The sequence below is a fragment of the Phoca vitulina genome, unplaced genomic scaffold (assembly GCF_004348235.1).
Source record: "Phoca vitulina isolate PV1807 unplaced genomic scaffold, GSC_HSeal_1.0 scaffold4, whole genome shotgun sequence".
In the NCBI taxonomy this organism is placed as follows: Eukaryota; Metazoa; Chordata; class Mammalia; order Carnivora; family Phocidae; genus Phoca; species Phoca vitulina.
In genome coordinates this window covers 33597345-33608965 of record NW_022589707.1, presented here as the reverse complement: position 1 = coordinate 33608965, position 11621 = coordinate 33597345, and the positions used below count along the sequence as shown (strand labels likewise).

Genomic DNA, 11621 nt, shown 5'->3' with positions numbered 1-11621 from the left:
AGGAGAACAATTGTTATCACTGATGAGGTATGTACTATGGTGGAAGCTTTATGTATGTTCCCTCTCTTAATCTTAATCCACTCAAATCTAGGAGTTAGCTGTGGTCATCATTCTATTTACATATGAAGAAACTGAGGCTTTGAAATGTTAAGTAACTAGTTCAAAATCATAGCGCTGGTTAGTAGGTTCATGGATGAGCTGGGATTTAACACTACTCCACTGCCAATCACACCACCATTCTTGGGGTCACTCAATAATGTTAAAATGAAAGAAAATCACAAATGCACCTCAATTATATGCTAATTCTGTGCCAGACACATGTTTAGTCATCATCTCATTTAATCTTCCCTCCAATACAGTAGAATAAGTGTTATTACCCCTATTTTAAAGATAAAGAGGCTGAGACTGAAGATTGAGGACTTACCCAAGGTCACACATATCTAGTTGAATTCTATGACACCGAGTAGCCCCACATGATGGATACTGCATGCATCTGATGTTGAAAAGCCCTGGCATGCCGCTTACCCTTTATCATTATGAATATGATCCCACTATACTCCTTATGGCTTCTAATCAGTTGTTCGTCAAATAAATCACACATGGTAGGTACTCAGCAATTGCTCATGGACTAGTCTTACACTGAGATGCCAGGGCTTTTCAACACCAAATGCATGCAGTATCCATCATGTGGGGCTACTTGGTGTCATAGAATTCAACTAGATATGTGTGGCCTTGGGTAAGTCCTCAATCTTCAGTCTCAGCCTCTTTATCTTTAAAATAGGGGTAATAACACCTCTTCTACTGTATTGGAGGGAAGATTAAATGAGAGGATGACTAAACAAATGTTTCTTAAGGGGCTGTCACAGAGATGACAGTCACCAGAACACATAGGATTGGACACAATGATTACACTAGTAGGTGGGCATGTGACCTGAGCTGACCAATCAGTATCCTTTCCCAGACTTCTGACTTGTTGAAGCAGAGGTGAAGCATGCTCTTTTCCCCTAAAATTGACAACTATAACACTGTCTCTTACATGTGGAAGAGTGGAAGATATTGAGACTGATTCCATTCAAATTAGACAGAAGAAAGATTTGTGTGTGTGTGTGTGTGTGTGTGTGAGAGAGAGAGAGAGAGAGAGTTAATAATAGTTAAATTATATTCAACCATAATGTCAATTCAATGCTGACATTTGGTGGTTTTGTTACATGAACCTTTACTTCCCCAACTGAATGGAATTCCTGTCACTTGCAACTTAAGATCTCAACGAATACATACAATGAAGTCAAAGAGGAGTATCAGCTTATGGAGTGGAGTTTGCCCAGATTGGGGAAAAGTAAGAGAAGGAAGCTGGATAGAAACAACAAAGCTACTTCAATAAGAAAAACTTTAAAAAATCATCTTCATTTATATGCTCATGGCTGTACCTTTGCGTGGAAATCATGATAATCCCTTATGGTGGTATGGGAAATTCTTCAGCTCCTACTTATACCTTATGCTTAAAATCCACTGTTAAGAGTTTCAATTCCTCTAGCTTAAGACTTTTATCTTTTGCTAGATGTAAGAATCCGTAAGTGGGACAATCTTTTAAATTCCCAACAATCACTTATGCTTCCGTTTAAAAGTGAATATAGACCATTTCCTAAGAGTAGGTTGATAGGACAAGAAAGAAGAAGCCAAGGGGGCACTTGGCCCTAGGGAAAGGGATGCAAGTAGTTAGGATACAGCGCAGAATGAGGTTGGTGGAGGGAAAGACTGGCTTTGCCTGATTTAGTTCACAGTTTTGCTCTGGCCCTGAGAAGTTCTGTGGTAACTCTGTGTGCCAAGGAAAATGACCCCAGGGAAAGATGTCATTGATTTTTTTTACGAAGACAAAAGAGTTATATAAATCAAATACTTCTCTATTTCTTTGCAAAGTAGCTTCCAAAAAGGCTAGAATTAATAGTGTTAAGTGTCTATGAATGCTCTATGTGCATGATTTAAATCAAGACACTCACAACCACCATGCTTGACTCTGTCTTCTTTGGAAAATATCGAACCTTTTCTCATTGTTTGGAAAACCCACAGATGGTGTTGCAGAGACATCAGCAAATCAGTGGACTTAAAACTTCTTAATTACAAATATGGGGATTAACATAACAATAAAAAAATTAAAAAAAAAACTTCTTAATTACAAAATATGAATACGTTTTGTCATAGACATCAGACAAAACACGCTTTCAGAATCCGCATTCACTTACTGGTATTGACTGATTATTTTGTCAAGGTCAAACTGTGCCTGTGGTGTGTTTCTGGAATTTTTCCAGCACATATTCTCTGTAATAATGTCACATGTTACAAAAGAAGAAGTGGGAGTCCCATAACACACATGTACTTCAAATGGAGAAAACCTTTCAGCTCCTCGGAAGATTGGGTTAAAAGAGTAAGTTCTGGGGACCCCTGACAAGAATCAAGCATGCTGGTAGTCTAACTGGGCTCCTGGTTTCCCTGTTGTTCATTGAGATATGCTCCTGTGTTTTATTCCAAGATCTCCTGAGCCTCCATGTGCTCCCTAGTCTAATCACCAATTTGACCCCCACCTTCACACCCACAATCTTCATCCAGCATTATTCATCTGTTCTCAACAACTGTTTTTCAAGCACCTACAATGTGCAAGTCACTGTAAGCGAGATATTTGAAGCCTTGTGTCCTGGTCTGGGGAAGTGGATAAGCCATTACATACTTGCCTCCTCCAAGGGATGAAGTGATGTCACAGTGGAGCAAGAGCGAGACAGTCATTCCCCAAATATTTAGCCCCTCTCAAATGCTGACAGGCTGATAGCACAGCACCAGGACTTTGGCTGGGGCTTGAGGAGAGACCAGATGTGGACACGATGAGAGGCAGAGAAGGAGCCATTCTTGGAAGAAACAGCATGAGCCAAGGCTTGGAGAGAGGAGAGCCCAGCCCTGGGTGGGAAGGAGTGTATGGTGGTTTCATTTCGTTGGAAAAAATCGAGGTGGGGCTTCGAGTTAGGCTGAAAGTCGAGCTGGGCCAGACAGTGGGTGGTTTTGCTGGCCAAGATGAACAATTTAAATTTGGATTTTTTTTTTCTGTAATTAGTGGTAAGTCACCAGGGGATTTGGGGTGTGTGTGATGGAATTCAATAGTGTAAACTATGTTGGGACACATACAAAAATTGGAGAGGGGCCTGGGGAAAGGAAGACATTACAAAGGAGTCATGATCCCTGATCAACTGGGGTAAGGGGGGATGTCAGGGAAGTGTGCAAGGCCAAGACTAACCTGCCTGGGACTGGAAGGACGGGTGGGAGGGTGAAGAGGGAAAGGGAGCTCAGCACAGGGACCAGCAAGAGCAAAGCCTGGAGGGAGGGAGTGCATGACTTAGGCATTAGACAAATCATGCTTTTGGAGCCCACGTTAGCAGCTTTCAGCAAGTGGGTGCTACTCGTGGCAGGATGGCTTCTCAGCCTTTAGGGCCCAACACACACAACTGTAAAGCCAGGCTGTGACCTTCCTCAAGATATTCAACCCCTCTGAGCCTCAGTTTAAGCTTCTGTAAACTGGAAGGACTAATCATTTAGAATTCATCGAGGTGTTGCTCATTAGAGAAAGCCTCATACCCTTTATGGTACCCTGTGGATATTTAGCAAACATGAATTTCCTTTCCCAAGCCTTAGTTTGCTTACTATAAAGTGGAAGTAATAGCTCAGAGTTCATAGAGTTGCTGTGAAATCCAAACTGGATTACTTGCAAAGTCCCGACACACTGAATGGAACATACTAGACACACAACCAATGTGATGTAATGTTCCCATACCTTCTGAGAATGAAATGACTTATGTCAGAGGGTTCTCCTATAAAAAATATCCTCAACAGTGTTCCCAGACCACATCTGTATCACCTGGGAACTTGCTAGAGATGCAACTTCTTGGGCTCACCCCAGACCTATTGAATCAGAAACCCTACAATCAGTGTTTCAACAGCCCCTCCAGGTGATTCCAGCACTCACGAAAATGTGAGAAGCACTGGTCTCAGCAAACGTCCAGCACCACTTCTCAGCCTTCAGTACAGTATCTGCAGCAATTTTTGTCATATCATAATAAAGCACTTAAGTCAGTTATTGGTGTACCTTTCCCCATCTAGACTGTAAATGCCTAGAGGGCAGGTCCTGTTTCTTATTTGTAATGTGGTCCCTAGTACTTAACCACGGTACCTTCCAGACTGTAATAATGATTGATAAGTTCAATGCCATAGATTCTTAGGCTCCCACCTGTCATCTGTAGAATTAAACAAATACATCCTTAACAGAATTATAAGACTGTTCAACATGGTTTTCAAAGTGCACTTTTACAAAGCCTAAAAATCAAAGTCTGTGGCTTTGAGATGCTATCTTAGGGTTTGAGAGATCATTTTGGACTTCTTTCCCAGGCTGAGCTGGAAAAGGCTGGTCTGCGGTTGAGCGAAGGGTTTCTGGAGAAGCCACTACTGGGCATTGCCGCTAAAGGGGGAGGGGTCAGCACTTACAAAAATGTACTATCTACCCAATCAGTAGCAACCCATTAAATGGATTTATCTTCATAACGAAGAGAAAAGGCTGTTGCGGGGAAGACAGATGTCAACACAGTCCAGCTTAAAAATGAGTCATGTGGGAGAATTTTCATTGCTGGGCTTCAGCACTGGACCATTTTTCTTCCTAAGAATGTTCCTTACACAAGACAAAATGACTGAAGACTCATAAGGACCAAAAAATGGGAAGGATTCTGCCCGGAGAGGAGTCTAGGTGCTCATCTACAGACAGGAAAACTTCCCAGAGGCCAGGGATCACTTTGAAAGGCTACTCTCCAAGCTTAGGATGTGGGGAGAAGTGGCCTTGCCCAGAGAGAGTACTAGAAGTTCGGGTAAAAACTGGTGACATATGTGGCAGGGACACGTATTGACCTAGATGCAGGTCTTTAAAATTAGGACACCTTCTGGAGACTAAAAATGGTTTTCCTTTGTACTTCTGCCACAGCTGGGGAGAGGACAGCCTAGGTCAGTCCACGCAAATGAGAGTTTTTGCTGAATGGTGTCAAGTGTATTAAATGGAGGGGAGAGAAAAAATAAAAATGCTTTCTGGACCCAAGGAGCAGCATTTAAGTTTCCTGTATTTATTCTGGGGCAGTGTGGGCAGAGAGCAGAGGTTGGCAAATTTCTATTAAGGGCCAGATCATGTCTGCTGCCAACTACTTAGCTATGCTTGGGCATCGTGAACATGGCCGCAGACAGGAAGTAAATGAATGAGTGCGGCTCTGTTCCAATACAACCTGATTCCAAAAACCAGGTGGTGAGCTAGATTTGGCCGGTGGGCAGTGATTTGGCAACTCCTGGTCTAGAGGAAAAACACCTGGCTTTAGAGTTGGGCAGAGCTCATTTCAAAGTCTGGCTCCATGACCCACTGAACGGGTGACTCACTCAGCTTCTCTGAACCTGTTTCCTTATCTATAAAGTGGAGGTGATCACCTTCCATCAGGATTAGGAGAAGCCCAAACATTATACCCATCAGTATGAGGTTTCCTGTAAATCCCAGTCCTAAAGACAGCTTATCCAAAGGAAAAATTCCTCCTTGCGGCATGCAAGCCACCTCTTGACGACACACATGTTTATAACACATGTAGGGCAGTTCAAGATTATATTTAAGTTGCACTGCACAGAACTGATTCTGATATTTTAAAGTTTTTATTTTTTTTAAAAACAATGTTCTCAACTGTCCCCCCTGAATGGTTTCAGGGCCTTGAAGATATTTTGGTCTGTCCTTGCTTTTCCTCCCGCCACATCTCCTGCTGGGGTTTGACCAGTGCAGTCCCGTGGTGAGGGGCCCTGTGGGGTCAGGCTTCATGGAAGTGGACAGAAACTGTTCTGAAATCAGAGAAGATCAGCCCAGCTGGTGTGCAACCCCCAGCCCCTCTCGATTTCATCATGTGTCCTCAATTATACCAGAAGAATTTGAAACATTTTGTTCATTAATAAATGCAGAAAAGCATTTTGCATTTATTGAAGGCTCCTTGGCTTCACCCCTCACACCCCATGATCTAGCCACACTGAGATCCTTTCAGTGCCTTGAACTTCACCCCTGTGCCTTCATTTGTGCTCTTCCTTCCACCTGTGACTAAAATCCTCCTAATACCGGCTCATTCTTCAAGTCGACAAAATCCTTCTCTGACCTGCTTTCCTCCCACCGAAGTCGGTGTTGTTCTCCCATTCTCCCATCACAGGATTATACCATAACGCCATGAACTGTGTCCTTTGTTGACTATCGTATATCCAGAGTCTGTACAATCCAATCGTGTAGTAGTTACTGAGAAAATATCTATTTAGTGGCATCTGAGTGGCTCAGTCTCTTAAGGCTCTGCCTTCAGCTCAGGTCATGATCCCGGGGTCCTGGGATCGAGCCCCACACTGGGCTCCCTGCTCAGCAGGAACCTGCTTCTCCCTCTGCCTACCACTCCCCCTGTTTGTCCTCTGTGTGTGTGTGTCAAATAAATAAATAAAATCTTAAAAAAAAGAAAATACCTATTCAACTTATGACCAATGGACTCATCAAGTGATTAAAAGAAAGGAATAGCTTAAAAAATCAGTAATTCTCAACCCTCAGTCTACAGTAAAATTTAAAGCATCCCTTGGCCTGGCCTCACCCCCCAGAGATTCTGACTCATTTGGTCTAGAATGGGTCCCGGACACGGGTCACATGTTACAATGCCGCACAGGGATGCTAATGTGCAGCTGGGCTTGAGGTCTACTGGTCTAAATGAGAAGGCATAAGAAGATAGGAAGAAGCGATGCCCGCTGCCCTTCCAAGGAAAAGAGAGAAGGGACAGGCTCCTCTCCCTCATTAAACTGCCCAATGCAACCTACAGATGAGGAAGCAAGCCCTCAACTTGTTATTGCCTGTAGCTCCCCCAAGGCTTGGTCTTCAGGTAGGAGCTACGGTGTGGGCAGGATGAGTGTTCCCACCTGCGACAGTCAGAGAGCTGGTCAGGGGACCATGCTGGCTCTGTGCATGCTTTGAGAAGCCACCTTTACTCAGGAGACAGACACTCTGCTTACCACAGAGGCAGCCAAAGCCACTGTGGTGTGGGCATCTGCCTGCCTGGCTCAAGCACTATGTACGGACCCCCTTTAGCAAGGCAGCCCCCGTCTTCCCAATGAGCCCACAATTCCCTGGGCAGCAATTAGTGTCTGTGTTCCCTGACACAGGGCAGTAGCTTATGTGCCAATCCGAGTAGGCAACCTGCAGCCAGCAGTGTCCACATGGGCCTGGGGAACCTGACGGAGGACTAGTATTAGAGAGTATGAAAGATGATTTTTCAAACGTCCTGAGAGCAAAGCAGATGACACTGGAGCCATTAGAAAGGGAGCTGGCTGCTCAGCACTGTTCCCTTGCTTGGGAACTTCCTCTGGTTTTAGCTGCTAATAAAATAGGAATTGGACGGCAGGAGATAGAAAGATGCTCATGCAGCTTCAAGCATCTTGAGAATCTGATCATAATCCAAACAGAGCTTTGAGGGCCTTGGCTTTAGTCCCCAAAATAACTCATTAGACAATGCCTGACCCCGTAGTCCCATGCAGGTGCTAACTGGGTGATTTCACATTCCAAAGACTGAGATGCAAGGCACTAACAGCTGTCCTGTTCCTCATGAGAAGGCATTTAACTTAAGACTTAAGGCATTTTTATGGCCAGTAAAAAAAATAAACCTTTCAACTAGCAATTCATCTTAAAATCAATTAGCATGGGGTCTCTTGAAGAACAATGGATATGGGAGCAACACACTTCTCACTTTTCTTCAGCTGCCGCAGGAAGCCACCTCAAAAGAGGAGAAACAAAGGTGAAGTTTGGGATCACGATCTTCTCTTTGCAGCCTGCCCTTGAAGGGAGAGCAATGAAGAGGCCAGCAGTGTGACCAAACTTCCTTTCTCCACTCCAGATAGGGAGCCAAATTAATACAGTAATCAGGGCAGATTTGCTGGTCAGCTAATTGAAGACCCTGGTTGACAACAGGGAGCTATTTTCACCAGTGTCTGATGGAGTCAGCCTCAGGCAAGCAAAGTCTGAGCAAATCACATTAGTGGGTGACATTTAATCTACAGCTTTGAATAAACAACATGTCAAGTAAGTCAGTCAAAACATGTGACTATGTGTGGAGAAAGAGACAGAAACCAATGGGGCTGGTTTGCTTACAAAAGTTGAGAAACTGTTTTTCCACAGGGTTGGGAGAAATGGCTAAGATTTTTTTTAATGAGAGTTTATTTATTTATTTATTTAATTTTTTAAATTATAGCTAAGATTTTTTAAATAATTATGCTACTGTTGGTTTTCTAATGCTTGTTCACCAAAGTCAGCCATACTTTGTCAAGCATGGATGTTGAAAGCAAAGTCTTTTGCAAGTCTTCTGAAAGTTACAAAGAATGACCTTCCCAATGGGAAAGGCTCCCAAACTAGAGTCACTACTGAGGTATTGTTCTCTTGCAGCTGTGGCCGCCATGACTAAGAGTGGTGGTGGATTGACTCTCCTGGGAGGTCCCCAAAAGCAGAGGAGGAATTTCTCTGGAGAAGTAACTGAGCCTCAAAGGATTTTCCTTTTTCAAGTTACATAATCATGAGGCCAAAATACATACTGCTAAATGATGAGCAATTCCCAGTTGTACTTGTTAATGGATAAATGGCAACCGCAGATATCCCTTTAAACATTATGGGCTGTTTACCAACAAATCTGGGATCGACCCGCTGTCCCTTCTTCGTTCATTCGTTGTAAGGTGTGAAGGAAAGGAATGAATGGTAATTAATGTCTACTCATGTGTTGATCTACCCTGGTGTGTCTCAACCTCTGTGGATGGTGGGATTTTACCTAATTCATCTCTGTGTGTCCAGGATCGGTTCCATAAATATTTGTAGAGTGACTAAATAGACTAAAGGAAGACGGAGATTAGGAATATCAGTGGGCACTGATAAATTAGCCTCAAACTACTCTGAAACTGCCATTACAAAATAAATGAAATGTCTACTGTCTCACATGGAGGTGAAACCAGAAGCTCTGCACATTGAGATTTCCCGGCATGTTTTGCATAACCTGTTAAATAGTGACAAATGAAATGGGACAATCTGCCCCACTGGAAGGGAGACTTAATAAACTTTTCATAAGCAGACTGCTCAGGCAAGACCACAGGGGATCCAGGGTGGGAAAAATGAGGTATGGCTCCCATAAACTAGCTCAGCCATCAGGCAAGGCTGCTGAACCCCAGGGAGATCAGAATCATTGCTCCAGTGAGTCACTCCGGAAGGACAGTGCCACCAAAATGGAAGTGTTGGTGGATGCTCCTCAGCAGACAGACGGGGCAGGGGAGTTGGCCACTCAGTGGGGCTTAAAATTTAGCAGTGCCCATTGGTCTCTACTCTGTGATATATATGGGAAAGGACTGTTCTTTTTACCCTTCTCCGAATACTCTCCCCTTTTCACTACTCATCCAACTAAGTGTGACATTTTGAGTAGACCATTCTCTGCTGGGAAATTTAAAACACCATGGTATGCATTTTAATTTGCAAATAAATTCATCTGAATCATCAACAGAATATCTTAAGAGTAAATATATTTTGATTTTCTAAATTTTACCTAATAAGTTATCAATTCCTGGTATTACAAACTTTAGAAGTATACAGTCCTGAACTTGCTCAGCTAACATTTATTAGACACTTAATATGGGCTGATCACTGGGCGAGGTGCTGGGAATACAAAGAACCAGACCCAGTGCCCACCTTGCAAAACTCACCCTTAGTGGGAGGTAGGTGTGTAAACAAATAATAACATTGCACTTTAGTAAGTCCTATTATAGGTATAGGCTAACAATATAATTTTGGGGCAGGGAAAACAACGTGATTATTAAGCACATGACTTTTTTTGCACATACAAATATATTTCTATTGTATTTCTACCCTATTGTTTCAACAATGGCACTTCTCAGAGTGTACTGAAATTATATATTCACTACTGGTCTCCCAGTAGGACCTTGAGCCTGAAGAAAGAAGACACTATACCTCATTTATCTTTTTATCACTAGGGGCTTCTAAAATCCCTCACACCTGGAAAATTTCCCACTCAGTCCAGTAAAGCGCAGGTCAATCAGACTATATTTCTGAGTTGCATGTTTAAAAAAATGATTTCTGGTGGGTCTTTGTGAAGGCCAGGGATGAATCCCTGTGATAGTTTTAAGCAGAAGGAAAGAGAGGGTTTATAATAGTAGCAATGATAGATTAACTCTGGTTAACACACGGCTATACCAACGTCCTGCTGTATTTTTCCCAGATGGTTGTAAATTGGGACACCTCATAAATCCCCAGGTCTTTTCTTTTCCATGGCTGGTTATTACAGTGTCCCAGGGCAGAAGAGCACTTTATAAACTAAAGTAATTGTGAGCCATTTATTATCTTTAAAGGAGAACCTGTCAACCACCACAGCACAAATTTCAGACAATTAAAACAGCCCAGACTGCTCTGATTCTGCAAAATCCCAACAGTCACTTGGTGGTTTGGAGCCAATGAGCCCAAAGAAGGTCTGAAATGGCTCCTGTGTTTCTCCACTCAATACCCCTTCCTTTTTTGCTCATTTGCTATACCTCTCACAGCTGGAGGAATATAGCTGTTCCCACAGTTTCCAAAAATCCACTGCATCTGCCACGCCTCACCTGAATGTGGTCCCTTGTCTACTGATGCGTCCTTTGGAGGAAACCCATAGAAGGTAATTGCACGGCATATGTCAATATCTCCCATGTCAGTGGTGGGCATCACTAATCTATCAGGGCATTTTTTTTTTCTGCTGAACGAAGAATTTGCCTGCAGGTAATCACCACCAACCAGTGAATTTAGCATTCATGATGGCACCCATCCTCCATCTCTGAAGAAATCGATATTGAATACCAATAGTTAATCTTACCTAACACAGTCAACTACTCAATAACTTTGGATTAGAGTTTCTTAAAAGTCCCAAGGCCCAATTTCTTTGAGGATTGGCCCCACTCTTTCCAGGGCCTTTACCTATGTTCAATTTTACGTATTTGCCAAAGTCGTTCAATAACTACACAGTCTTTCTATCCAACTCACCATCTTGGCGATCGAAACCAATACTAACACCTCTGAAAATGGTGTACTGTCCATGGTAAGAATGTAATCATTGGTCCTAGAACAGTGCCAGACACTCAGAGCTGACACATGCTTGCTGACATGGTGAAATAGTGGGCAGACATGGGTCTCCTAGGTCAAATTATAAACCTTGCGATGTTGAACACAATCACCTTTTTCCTTCTTTTCAAATTTCCATGATTTTTATAACTCTGGAAAAAATTTCTGACTATAACCAATGTTTGACGAACTTTCCTAGAATTATAATTAAGGTGAAATTAACTGAGGATTTTGGGGAAGTAATATCTGTTTCTATAACGCAAATCCTCTTGCTACTTATTTATTAAAAACAAATGAAATGATTTCCAAGAGGATATAATTTGTATTAGAGTTCAGATATATTGAAGAGTCAATGTTCTGTTAAGTTTTGTTTTGTTTTGTTTTAAAGAAAGTGTGATAGAAGGGGGGAAAAAGGGCC

The 11621-nt window shown here is 42.6% G+C and overlaps 1 protein-coding gene across 8 annotated transcripts in view; it reads right to left on the bottom strand.

Annotated features, from left to right (window-relative positions):
* ELMO1 (engulfment and cell motility 1) overlaps positions 1-11621 on the bottom strand; it is a 514971-nt gene that overhangs the window by 42193 nt on the left and 461157 nt on the right. The window lies entirely within an intron of this gene.